Genomic DNA, 12,917 nt, shown 5'->3' on the forward strand with positions numbered 1-12,917 from the left:
TTTGCCGCTGCCTGATGGGGTTCCAGCACTCACAGCATCACTAGCTCCCCCCTCCCCAGGAGCAGGGATGCAGACAGTGAAACAGCATAACAGTGGCAAGAAAAATGTCCCAGAATCTAAGTCCTGGCTTATTAGGCTGGCAAGAGTGACAGAAACTTTTCCTGCCCCAGCTCTAAGCCCACTGGCAGAGCTGGCAGCCTGGGCACAGTCCTGGCTATAGCTGGATGTGGTACCTGATGCCCAGGATGTCCCTGGGAACTCCAGCTAACCTAGAGAAGAGCAGCCAGGTCCAACCTGCTGGGGATGATGCTGGAGCAGTTTCCCATGGGTTGGGGGGATTATAGGCCTGTGGAGAGAAGAGCCATGCGGGGAGCAGGTGGCGGTGTGCAGGGTGTGCAGAGCCATTTGCCTGCAGGACCATTTCAGTCCCAGCTACATCAGGCCTACAGATTCATGGGCCCTGGGAGGTGACAGGAAACCTGATAGGTTTTAAGACAGCAACATGCCCTGAATCTGCAAGGTGCCTGAGCAGGCGAGGCAGGGAATCCAAAATGTTTACAGCCTCAAGGGACTGCAGAGCAGTGAAGGCAGGCTGGGCTGCCTGGGATGAGATTTCCATGCTGGGGACAGACTGCTGCCATCTCTAATGTGCTATTGGAAATCTCTCCCTCAGCATGGGCATCCCCTCAGCAGCTCTGCAGAATTTGTAGGGGAGACTCAGGGAAGCCCACTGCCCCTGAGCTGAACCCACTCACATGGCAAAGCCCCAGCATGGGGGCTCCCCTGGATTGCAGAGGTCTTTCACAGTGGTGCTAAGAGGGGTTTTTAGTGCTTTCTGCCCCAATGCCCCTCACACCTGCCTGTGGGTGAGGACCTGCCTGCATTTGTTTCTTCTTGCTGATTACTTTACTTGGCACAGTCGGGCAGCCGTGCCCCAGTGCCCAGGCAGAGAGACCAGGGCTGCTGTCCACCAGCCCTCACCTGCAGGATGCTATTACAGAGATGTAGATGGGCTCTGTGCTGCAGACCAGCCCCATGTCTGGCTGCAGCCTCAAACTGGAATATCTCAAGGGACCTACAGCATATCCCTGTATTAAGGGGCATACAGTGGTCCATAGCCCATGGCAGGGCAGGCAGCCTTTCCAGCTCCTCCAGCAGCAAAGAGGCAAGTGGTGCACAAAGCTCAGGCCAGCCCAGAACCCGGGTGGCTCCATTTCCTGTTCTGCCTGAGCCTCCTCCAACTCCCACTCCAACAATGGCAGAGCCCTCAAACTGCCCCAGGTCTGCCAGAGAGCTGCCAAGGGCCAGGGGAGAGATGTGAGGTAAAGACAGCCTGTATGCAGGGATGACAGGTACACCTACACCTTGCAAGTCTAACAGTAAAAAACAGAGACCACAAAGGTCTCAGAGGACTTTAAGAAATCTCTGCAACTTGCCTGGGCCAGTAGGGACCAGCTTTAAGAGGTGATGAATGTAAGGAGAAGGCAGTTTCCAGCCCCTGCCTGGCCATGTGCTTGGTCAGGCTCCCAGCTGGGCATGGGTGGCAGCTGCTGCATCCCAGCATATCCCTGCACAGTGGTATGAAGGAGGATGGATGGATGACCATGCCTCTGGGGCCGTGAGCTTGCAGTGAGCTTCATCCCCACAATGGCACACAGTTCCTGGTGGGCCTCTCCAGCCCACCTCCAGCCCTACAGTTGCCCCATCCACAGCAGAGGCAAACAGTGCCAGCCCTGGTGATGCACAGTCCATGGGAATGTGGGCACTGTGTTACAGCTCCAGCTCTTAGCAGAAGCGTATGTTCCCATAAAATATCTACATTTGGATGCAGAGATTTTCAGGGATCCGAGAACGCTGTGCTGATAATTAAACATCTGCTCTGCATTTGTCTGTCTTCCTGCCACGATGTCACTCCAGCCCTTATTCTCCCCTCCCTGTCCTCTGGCAATCAGTCTGGACAGCATTCCCTGCTCAGTGCTCTGTCCTGGCCCTGAGCCACAGCATCCTGGGCCATGGGTCCTGGAAGAGGGATGGCAGCTCTGGGCGCCCTCGGAACAAACAGCAACTTCACTGCCAGCACCCACAGTCTTTGAGAGGCTGCAGAGCCAACAGCCTTCTCTGTGGCTTGCACCAGCCCAAACAGTTTCTCTGAGCCCCACCAAGTATTGCCAGCCAATGCTTGTCCATGCACAGTTCCCCTGGGCTGAGCAGGCAGCTGCCACCACCATGCTGCAACAGGAAAGCATCAAAACAACCTCCAAATTGATCTCAGAGACTTCTCCTGCAAGCCCCAGTCATGTCCTGCTAGGAGCAAGCGTCCACTCTAGTTACTGTCTCCTAGGAGAGCACCGAGGGCTTCAGGCTGTCACAGGAGGAGCAGACCCAAACATGACATCTCCATGGAGCCCGGGCTATGGCAGGGAGGGCCACAGCACCACTGAGCAGATGGCACCACGACCTGGATCAATGGGAGCTGGCTGGGTCCCATGGGGGCTCCACCAGCTCATACAAGGCTGGGCTGATGGTGGGATGAGCTCGGGAAAGGGCTGGGTCCCTTTCCTAGCTGTGGTACCCTGACCCCAGCTGTGCCCCTGCCTCTGGCCAAATACCAGCAGGACTGGGCTGAGGCAGCCATCCCTGCCCACACTGCTGGCCCTGAGGAGCTGCATCCTGCCTGCCCTGACTGCACTCCCTGCCTGACCACCGGTGGCAAGCTGGGGCACCTGCAGTGCCGTGCCAGATGGGCACTGCCAGCAGCCACCTCTGCCCTGGGACCCAGAGCCCAGTGGGGTGCCAGCATCTCTGGGGACTCAGAGTGGCGTTCCAGGAGCCGAGGGGGGCACAAGTATGGGGGAGGCTGTGTGGGGTGCACTGCAGAGCACCTGGTGCATCACCCCAGAACGTGCCAGCAACATGCCCCCCTTCACCAGGGCTGCCCTTCCTGCCATCCCTTGTCCCCTGCCTGCTCCCTGCCCTGCCTCCTGGCCTACACACTGTTTGTCACACTTGTCACCATGGCAAGGGAGAGATTAGCCGGTAGACCCTCCGCTCCTGCCCCAAGCCACTGATCCATATTCATGAGACTTCAAAGCATCTCTCTGGCTCTCCTGCACCAAACCTAATCCTCTGCTGCAGCACTGTGCCAACAGCCCCAGCCCTTGCTCTCAGCTCCAGGCTGGGAGCTGGCAGCCCCATAGCCCTCCTGCCCTGGCTGGCCATGGCCATGCAGCCACACTCCCACCAGCCGACAGTCATGGGGGAATGCTGTGTGCACCATGGGGTTGCTGCTGTGGGAGCCACAAAAAACAGGGGTTAGGAGCACAAAGGTGGTGGCTTTTTTGTCCTCACCTGCACCTGCCCATCCCTCCACCCCTCAGGGCTGTCCCTGCAGTACCCTGCCTGGACTGCCACCCCAGCAGCATCCCTGCATGAATATGCAGGGATACTTGCAGTCATACCAACAGTCCTCTGTAGGGGATGGTTGATACAGGTTCCCCACAACCCCCTACAAACCTGCCACCATCAGCAAGCAGCAGGCCTTGGACAGGCACTGCTGAGGGGTAGCTGGGTATTCAGAGCACAGCCTTGCTGGGCAGTCTTCCTGCGCCCACCAGTGACAAATCCTGCAGCACGGTACCAGCAGAGAAGTGGCAGAAGCATTTGGAAGTGCAGGCAGGACCACAGTGAGTACCTGCTCCCAGCCTGCCCCTGCAGAGTTGTGGGGCAGAGGATGGGAGTAAAAGGCACCCAGGAGCGCTCTCCCCTCACCCCGCTGCAGTGCGGGTGCAAGCAGGGCTGCAAGGCCACCCTAGGGCTAACTGGGCCACCTGCAGGTACAGCTCATGTGCTCCACAACAGGATCACATCGGGGTCAAACACAGGCAGCCCACACAGAGAGCCGGTGGCATCATGGGGTACCAGCCCCATGCCAGCACTGGTGCCAGTGCGGTTCTGGTTCTGCACACAGGCCCTGGCTGTGGGCGGGCAGCGGGCGCAGGTCCCCCACGGAGCCATCTCCTCCAGATGGTGAAGGCCATTAGAGCCGCTCTCATGCGCATGGAGCCATAAAGTTTATGGGGCTCATCATTTAGCTGTAATGGAAATAGTTAAATCTGTCTCTGTTTAAGCAAACTCTGCCCTCGTGGGAGCGCTCAGCACAGGCAGGCAGAAGCCTCCAGCGGCCAGTGGGTACCTCGCCATCCGTCACCCACGCACCTGGGATATCCAACCCTGGCACTCCCACCTGGCACCTGGGACATCCCTGCCATGTCAGGATGGGGATGGGCAGTGATCCCTGCACTACCAGCCTTGGTGCCTCAGTTTCTCCTCAGTGCAGACAATGCTAGAACCAAATTTGGGGCGACCAGGCAAGATTTGGGACTGCATAGATTCCCTGAGAGCAGAGGCTGAGAGGTAATGTGCAGACAGGCAGGCAGAGAGGGCAGGGAGCTGCAAGAAGGATGATGCCTGTCTGCTTCAGGCAGGGCCCCTGCAGCTGTGTTGGGGTGAGGTGGATTTGGCCAATGCAGACCTGCCCCGCGGGGCCTTGGCCCAGCAGCCCCAGTAGGACTCAGCCTGGAGCCTGCCAGAGCGCACTGCATGGGGCAAAAGAGCAGGTGATGCACGGAAAGCCACTTTTCATTCCTCACAGGCACCCACAGAGCTGGGCAAGGAGATATGATCCCAGCACAGCCCAGGTCGTAAACCTTGAAGCAAGGTTTGGTCAGGGAGAAGGGTGAGAGCAGCCCCTCAGTGTGCCTCACAGCACCCCTTAGCCCTGGCCTGGGGATGTGAGGCTGAATGCCCAAATGGTAAGCTGCCAGTGTGTTTATGGAGGGCCAGTTTCTCCCATGGGGTGGGTGGGGGTGCTGACCTGGGATGGGGTGAGACCCTGGGGCTGCTGCCACTGCTGGAGCCACCCATACTTAGCCAAGGTGGTGCTAGGAGCTGCCCCCTCCAGCATGCAAAGCATGATTAATTACAGAGTAAGTCATTAATATTCACAGCTAATTAAAGATCCTTATCATGAATAATGGAAATCACTCTCCAAATTATGGGACAAAGATGGAGGAGGGGGGAAAAAGCCCTTTGAGAGGGGTCTACAGAGGGGCAAAGCTCTCAGGCAGGGGCATATAGGGTAGGGGTCATACCCTGCTTGTGGGATGCATGGGTCTGGCAGCACCCTGGTTGGGATGCAGTGGTGGGCAGAAGCCAAGGCAGTGGGCACTGGAGCTGGCAGAGGATTCGGCCACACTGGAACAGGGCCCAGGAGACCTCAAGGGCACCAGACAACCCTGCCTGTGGGTCTCTAACCTGACACCCCATCATGTGCAGGACCCGGTCTTGCACACTTTCGCTGGCCCAGTGTTGCACACCTCCTCCTGGAGCAGGGATTGTCCTAATCCTGTGTCATACAGTCTCCAAGCCAGCTGGCCCCAGCAGCCTCCCAGAGTGAAGGTGGGATGGGGCTGCCTGGTCCTTGAGGGGCAGGTGGAAAGGGAGGGCACCAGCACTTTGCCTGAGCTCCTGTTATACAAATGAAAGGTTTTTAGTGGGAAAGTCTCTGGGAGAGTAATACATCTCCCATATTGATCGCAGGCCAGGGACCAAGGCACGGCTTAAACAGTAATTGATTTCTAGCCGCCGAGATGTGTTGGGGAGCATTGATTTAACAGCACTGCAGACACACTGCTACTAATCTGATTAAAGTATTTAGCAGAAATGTTATTCTTTTAAAAAAAACAGAAGGAGGTGACGGTGCTGCCTGGGGCTGAAGCAGGCCTGTAGAGCAAGGACTGCCTAGCACCCTGCCACGGGGACCTGGGGACAGCTCTGTGCCTGCATCCTGGTGGGGGTGGCACTGGGCACTGCCTAGGCACACATCGCCAGCCAGTTGTGCTTGCAGCCATTCCTGACGGAGCTGCCAAGGATTCCTGTGAGCCTGGCAGGATGCAGGCAAGGAAGAGCCAAGGATGTGTGCTAGGAGTGTGGACAACACGTGGACGAGCACCAAGCCAGTGACCCTGCCAGTGCACCCACCAGCTGTGCTGGGGACAGGGCAGGAGTGGGAGGAAGTAGAGGCAGCCTGCAGAGGTAGCCCTGGCTGGAGGCATGCTTGGCTGGTGGAACAAACACATGGGCCCCACCAGAGCTGCAGCAGCCAGAGAGGTGCAGGAGCCAAGGTCTAGCAGTGCCTGGGCTTGGAGGAAATGCTGAGCAAGGGGGACCATGCAGGGACCATGGGCACTGCTGGCCTACTGGCCATGCAGCTTCCCCACGTTCAGCCTTTCCCCACATTGTGTCCCGCCACAGCTGGTCAGGCCACCACCAAGAGCTCTTGAATGTTGTTCCCTCTTGCCCCTGTCCTGCCCCACTGCTGAGAGTGGGGATGGATGCTGGGCTACCGAAAATGGGACTCCCTTTTGCGACTCCCAGCCCTTGTGGAAAGGTACCAAATGAGCAGGTGGAAGGGTTCCTGCCACTCCCCATCACACTCATCAGCCCAGTTAATTAACAGGTGATGTCAAACAAATAAATTATTCCTGCTTCCTATTGATTCTAATTTACTGGCCCCTGGAGAACCCAGCATCGTTTATCCCACCTGTCACCCCTGCACAGCAGCTGCAGTAACATCTGCCCTGCTCCCTTCACCTCTCCAGCCCATCTACCTTCAGGGCAGAGCTGAGCACAGCTATGGGGCCCATAGTGCCCTACATCACTGCCTGTTGTACCCCAGAACGCAGCTGAAGCCAGGTCTGCTTCTTCTACTAGGAACGGCAGATACGCTACTGCCAGCAGCATGGGAGAGAAACTGTCTGTCCATTGTTGTGGCACCCCTGCTTGCCTGGGGTTCAGCATCATCCAGGGGTTCCCTGGCTCCTGCCAACCCTTTCCCCTCCCTAGCAGCACCAGAAAAGGTGTGGGTGCGAGTTGTGGCTACATGAGCACCCAGGCCCCCAGCCCAGGCCATGCCCACCAAGACAACAGCCGGATTTCCCCGTTGTCCCAGAGAGAGGCCCCTGCTGCCCACACAGCAGCCTTTGATGCCTGTCTCCTCTGCAGGAGGCTGATCAAAGCCTGAGCCCCTCCCAGCTGCCACCTCTATGGATGCTGGATCAATAAATCAATGCCAGCTCAGCTGCTGACTGCACAGTAAGCTTGGTTGGGAGATCCTGGTGAGGAACCTCCTGGCATCCACCCCTGCCTGCTTCAGGGCCTCAGCTCATGGCTGATGTCACACTGGGCTAGTGATGCACCACACCAATCCAGGCTCTCAGGCACGATGGGGATGGCTGCCAGCCCTCGGCAGCCAAGACTGTCTCCTGCTGGGGTCTGGGCAGCACCCAGTGACACGTCCTGGTCCTCCCCTGGCCAGGGCACCACTGCCCAGTGCTGCCTGCAGCAGGAGGCTGCAGGAGCCTCTGGGCCCACATGCATTGGTGCAAGTGACAGCACATATGCCCTTCTCTGGCCACAGGGTCATCAGCTGGCTCAGCTGAGGGATACTCTGGGCAGTAGCCTGCCAGCACAGAGCAGTCCTGGCCTCACCACAGTTCCCATAAATGACAGGCCACACCATACTGGGGCAGCTGGAGCCTGGCCAGGATCATGGAATGGGGTTGTGGGTTCAGTCTGCCCGCCTGCCTGCTGCTCCAGGCACTGGTGCTTTCCAGATCTGGATGAGCTGGATTTCCTTGGGTTGGACAGATTAAATTGATCCCGGCCAGACGCCAGTAGCAGGCTGCTTGCCACATGCCTATACTCTGAGCCTGCCTGGAGCATTTGCTGCTTGGATGGGGGTCACCTGGCATCTGGCTTGGGAAGGGACACACAGGGCACTGGACTCACTATTGGCAACCCTGCCATGTGTCTTGTGCCGCCTGTTCTTCCACAAGCCCTTGGACGTCTCCTCGCAGCTCTTCCCTTGTAGAAAGTAGAGCAGCAACAGCCCTGCCGCTGTGCCAAGGGGAGGGTGAGGAAGTGTAGTGGGTGCTGCTGCCAAGCTCTGCTGCCAGTGTGACCAAGGCCAGGGGGCCAGCAGGTGACTCACTCGCCCTGGGTGATTCATCTCAGGTGGCTGGCAGGAGCAGCCAGAGAGCCAGGGTGGCTTCAGCTGTTTCAGGATGTCTGCCCAGAGCCAGTCTATCATCCTGGCCTCCAGCCCTTGTCTGAATGCACATGCCTGCTCCCACAAAAGTGGTCCTCATGGATGCAACCGGGCTATACCCACGCCTGGGAGCTGCCAGCCTCCCCACCCCTGACCCACCACTCACCCTGCGAGGACTGTGGGGTGCCTGGCAGGGCGGGAGGCCGTGGTTCCCATCCGGACTGGTGTGCTCTCATGGCAGGCACGCGTCGGAGGAGTGGCTGGCAGCACCACAGCCGGGAGATAAGCTCCCTGCTCATCCTCATCACATGTGACGGGAGGGAGATTTATGGCTCCAAGCCGCGATTTGTGCGCGGCTCCAACACACCGTATTGATCACTCCTGGTCGCTCCTGCTGCTCCCTCACCTCCCAGCCCCTGCCTCTTAACTCTTCCAGACCTGCGGACCCCCGGGGCCAGGCACCCTTCTGTGCTGCAGCAGGTGGTGCTGCAAGGAGCACCCCAGGTCCAGACTGACTGGGATGCCAGGGCCCATCTCCTGGGAAAAAAAGCAGAGTTTTTCCTGGCTGGGGCTCAAAGCAGAGCAGGCAGGGGGAGTCTGGCTGGGTTGGCAGTTAGGAGCAGTCCTTGGAAAGGAGAAGGGCCAAGGGGGCAGAGAGGGGCTGGAGGAGCCAAGGGGACAAGGATGGCAGTCAGTGATAAGGGAGCAGTGCAGGGGGGTGAGGCATCGTGCCAAGGATTAGTGCTGAGTGTACAGGGATGGCAGGTGGTGACAAAGGAACAGTTCTCAGGGGACAGCCATGCAATGGCCATGGGCAGTGCCAAGGGCACACGGACAGCAGTGTGCACCAAGCAGTCCCAGGGCCAGCTGGGGGGCTGATGCCAAGGGGATGAGGATGGGGGCAGCCGGGGGGGGGGACGGGGATGGGGCTGCAGGTGGCTCTGCAGCAGCAGCAGGAAATGATGTGTGAAATGAAGAGTTCCTGCCCAGTGCCCAGAGGGAGCGTGCAGCATACTGAGCAGGGCTGGGGCTGAGAAGGGGGCTGCAGGGGGCGCACGGCTCAGGGGGTCCCCGGCTCAGGGGGTCCCCAGCCTTGTGTGGGGACAGAGAGGGCTGGCAGAGGGGGCTGCTCTGCAGCATGGGGCTGCGTCCTTCCTACAGGAGAAGTGGGAAGGGGCTCTTGGCATGGGACTGCTGAGTAGCTGCTGTGGGGCTGAAGGCTGTGTGGGGCACAGCCTTGCTAGATCAAGTCCTCACTGCTCCCCTGCTGCGACGCCCCAGCACCATGTACCCGCCACCCCCTCCCTGCTCGCTGGTTTCCCGCTGCTCCACGGAGATAATTAAATCTGCTATTTCGGCAGGTTCCGCATCCCCTGCCAGGCGGATCTGCAATCAGCCTCGAGAGGGCCGGGGGCCACCCACCTGCGCCCCTCCACCCTCACCGCCCCCACACTGGGGCACCTTGGCTGGCCCTGACACCTCTGCCTGCCTTGGATCCCTGTCAGCACCCTTGAGAACAATCCTGGGTGCTGTGGGAGGGGTAACACACTCCTCTCCTGCACTGGTCATAACCCCTCTCCAGCTCCAGGGTCGCAGTCCCATGCCAGCTGCTCTTGAGGGCTGAGACCTGTCCCCAAAGCCAGCCTGGCTGCAGAGGGACGCTTCCAGGGGTGCCACAGACCCTAAGCATGGGCAGGAGCTGCTCCCCACCAGCTGCCCAATGTCTCCAGCTTCCCATTCTTCCCCAGTTCTGATGTTATGGTGTTCCTGCAGCACCCCGAGAAGCTTTAAATAATTCACGGAGGTGAGCTGGGGCACAGGTGCTCCCACAGGCAGCTGGTGCGAGCGGGCAGGCAGCGGCTGGGTGGCAGAGATAGCATTGCTGTCCCCGCCGGCTGCCCAGGGCCTGCTGGCACCTGCCAGCTGGGAAGGAAGGGCTTGGGCTGTTCACAGAGGAGAAGCACTGAGAACATACTTCTGAGACAGTTTAGCAAAGTCAGGAAGTGAGCAGGGTTCCCAGGCAGCCGCACACTGTGCTGCCCCCACGCCCAGCCCCACGCCATGCCCTCTGCCTGGCTAGCTGTCCCTTCTGCCTCCCTTCTGTCCCCAATCCACTATGCAGGATGCCAAATTGATTCCTGAAGCTGGCAGCTCTGGCTGTAAATTTTGATCAATAATTTCAGGGGGTAAAACTATTAATAGAATATTAAACTATCTGCTCTTGTGTGATGCGTGAAGGTGGGAGTGAAGCTGAGGCTACCTGGATGATCTGCACAGCTACCTCCTGGTCCAGCCAAAAACCCCAACACTACCTCTCCAGTGCAGTGGGGAGAGTAGCAAGCATTGCTGTAACTAATTGTGGGCTGTGCCAGGTGAGGGGAGAGCGGCATCCATCAGAGAGTGGAGTTATTGATGGACTCCAAGGCTGCTATTACCTGCCAGCCCTGCTATTACACACGCCATCACTCAGCATGTGGCTGCGGCCACCACACCAGCCCCTTGGTGATGCCTTGCACCGTGCTGGCCGGGAAAACCACTGGAAACAGGTAAAATTACACAGACGGTGCCCACCAGGAGGGTTTCAGCTGCAGCTCCACTACCTGTGCTGCTGGCTACACATTGCACTGCTGCTATTCAGTGCTGCCTGAGTTTTCCTCTAGGTCTTGTGTCCCCAGTCCCACAACAAATCAGCGCTGTGCAAATCCCATGGCACATATCTGCCCCATCCCAGTGCCTTCTCCACATTTTGCAACCAGGTTGGCCCCACAGAGCCTGGCTGAGCCACGGAAAGGAGGCAGCCCCTGCCATCCTGGAGTGGGGAGCTGGCCGTCACCACCAGCAGGTGATGCCCTTGGGAGCCACCGTGCCGTGATGCTGAGAGCTCACCGCAGCCTGACTCATTCCGGGAGGATTAGTCCTTGATCCCCCACTGCCCAGACCCAGGGAGGGCAGCTCTAGGAAGCGAGGAAGTGAAATCAGGGAGATTAACCTTGTTCCCCAGTGGGATGGAAAATGGAGGCACATCTGCTCATCTGGATGGAAGGAACAGCCGCCCTATGGGGGAGCAGATAAAAATAGGCTGACATTTACCTGCCAGCCCCAAGCAGGGCAGGCAGAGGGCACCACGACCAGCCTGTGTCCACAGAGGGATGCAGGCATCCGCTCGAGTGCCGGGCACTCGTCACCCTCTGCCCTGCTCAGGCTGCAGAGACAGCATGAGGCATTCAGCAGTGTGGCTGTGTGACAGCAGGACAGTGTCCTAGGGCAGCACCAGTGATGGGGAGTCCTGCCAAGGCAGGAGTGCCTTCTGGGCACACACAAGCACAGATGCTGGGGCAATGGCACAGCAGGTTGTGTGAAAAGGACTTGCCGTGTTCAGGGCTGCCTGTGCATGGAGGTGGGCAGCAGGGTAGCTGGCAGTGAGCTGGGAAGCTGTGGCATGGGAAGGGCAGTGAGCTCAGATTGGGCTGCTGCCTGAGCCTGGAGCTGGTTGGGGTACTATTGCTCCTAGAGGGGTGGTAGTGAGAAGAGCAGGCAGAGCTGAGATCCACAGTAGAGGGGCTCAGGCAGATGCTCAAGGATGTCAAAAGAAACCTTTTTTACCTGGGCATCTTTCCCTACAACCAGCAGGAAGAAACCTTTTCACCTGTCCAAAGCTCTACAGTCTGGGCTGCCAAGAAGGGCTAATGGCACTCTCTGCTCTCCTAAGCACCCAGGGGATGCTACGGCAGCTGTTAGCACCTCTCCACTTGCCTGTAGCAGCCCTGTTTTCCCATGCACAGACCAGAGCTGGGCATCCTTCTACAGTGGCCTTCACATTTCCCAGCAGTGCTGGAAGCATTTCCTTGGGATGACACTTGCCTCTTCACAGCCATCTCCAAGCAGCAGGGGCCAGCCACCCTACAGTCATAGAGGTCAGGATGCCTCCTCCAGTATTGCCAGCTTGGCATCACACCTCTGACAGGCGTTTACCTTGCTGTGTGCCCAGAGGCTGAGGGCCCGCTCAAGGCACAGCACCATCCAGCCCAGCCACAGTGAGTCCAAGCCGAGGCACCAAGAAGCCAGCGCATGGGTGGGAAGGGTTAACTACTGCGAGAGCAGAGCCTCCCCTTCCTCCCCCTGCACTGTGTTTTACAGGCCGGAGCTATTACCAGGAAATGTTCCCATCAGCACCATTGATCCCCTTGTTTACAGCCCAGTAATCCTCCGATGTTGACTCAGGAGCAAAAAGGAAAGAAGGGAAGGGATGGCTCCCACTTGGGTATTGCCTCTGCCCTGCCTGTATCCCACCCAAGCCCTCCTGACGCACTGGGGTGACCCAGCCACACCTGGCTGGGCACTGGAATCTCTGCAGCCAGCGGGAATGCTGTGGAGGATGGCACAGTGGCAGGAGTCCAACTGTGAGAGCAGCCATGGCCCTGCAAGAGCTAGCTGGCTCACACAGGCGGCTGCAGGTCCCCTTCACCAGCATTGCCCTCCTGGCACACGGCCGTGTTCCCCGCTAGCTGCCTGACACCTGGTGGAAGGGCCCAATGTGACAGCCCCACTTTGTTCTCATTAGGGTGATGAGCAGAGGCGTCATGCTAGATTAGAGACCCTCCCAACTCACAGCTCTGCATATGCCAAGCTGGAGCAGCTGCCAGCTGGGAGAGCCAGTGGCAGTGGGTACTCATGCACTGCCGGGAGAGGCTGCAGCCCCCAAGGCTGCCCACCAGGCTGTGGGATGGCAGGGCTGGAAGGACTCTTGGTGTGGGCACTGGCCTTGCACAGTCCTGCCTGCTACTCCCCCTGTGTGTCAGCTCTCCCCAGC

General features: G+C 58.7%; 1 protein-coding gene across 1 annotated transcript in view; it reads right to left on the reverse strand.

Annotated features, from left to right (window-relative positions):
- ASIC4 (acid sensing ion channel subunit family member 4) overlaps positions 1-12,917 on the reverse strand; it is a 62,531-nt gene that overhangs the window by 48,158 nt on the left and 1,456 nt on the right. The gene's annotated exons all lie outside the window — the stretch shown is intronic.

This window comes from Vidua macroura, chromosome 7 (genome assembly GCF_024509145.1).
Source record: "Vidua macroura isolate BioBank_ID:100142 chromosome 7, ASM2450914v1, whole genome shotgun sequence".
NCBI lineage: Eukaryota > Metazoa > Chordata > Aves > Passeriformes > Viduidae > Vidua > Vidua macroura.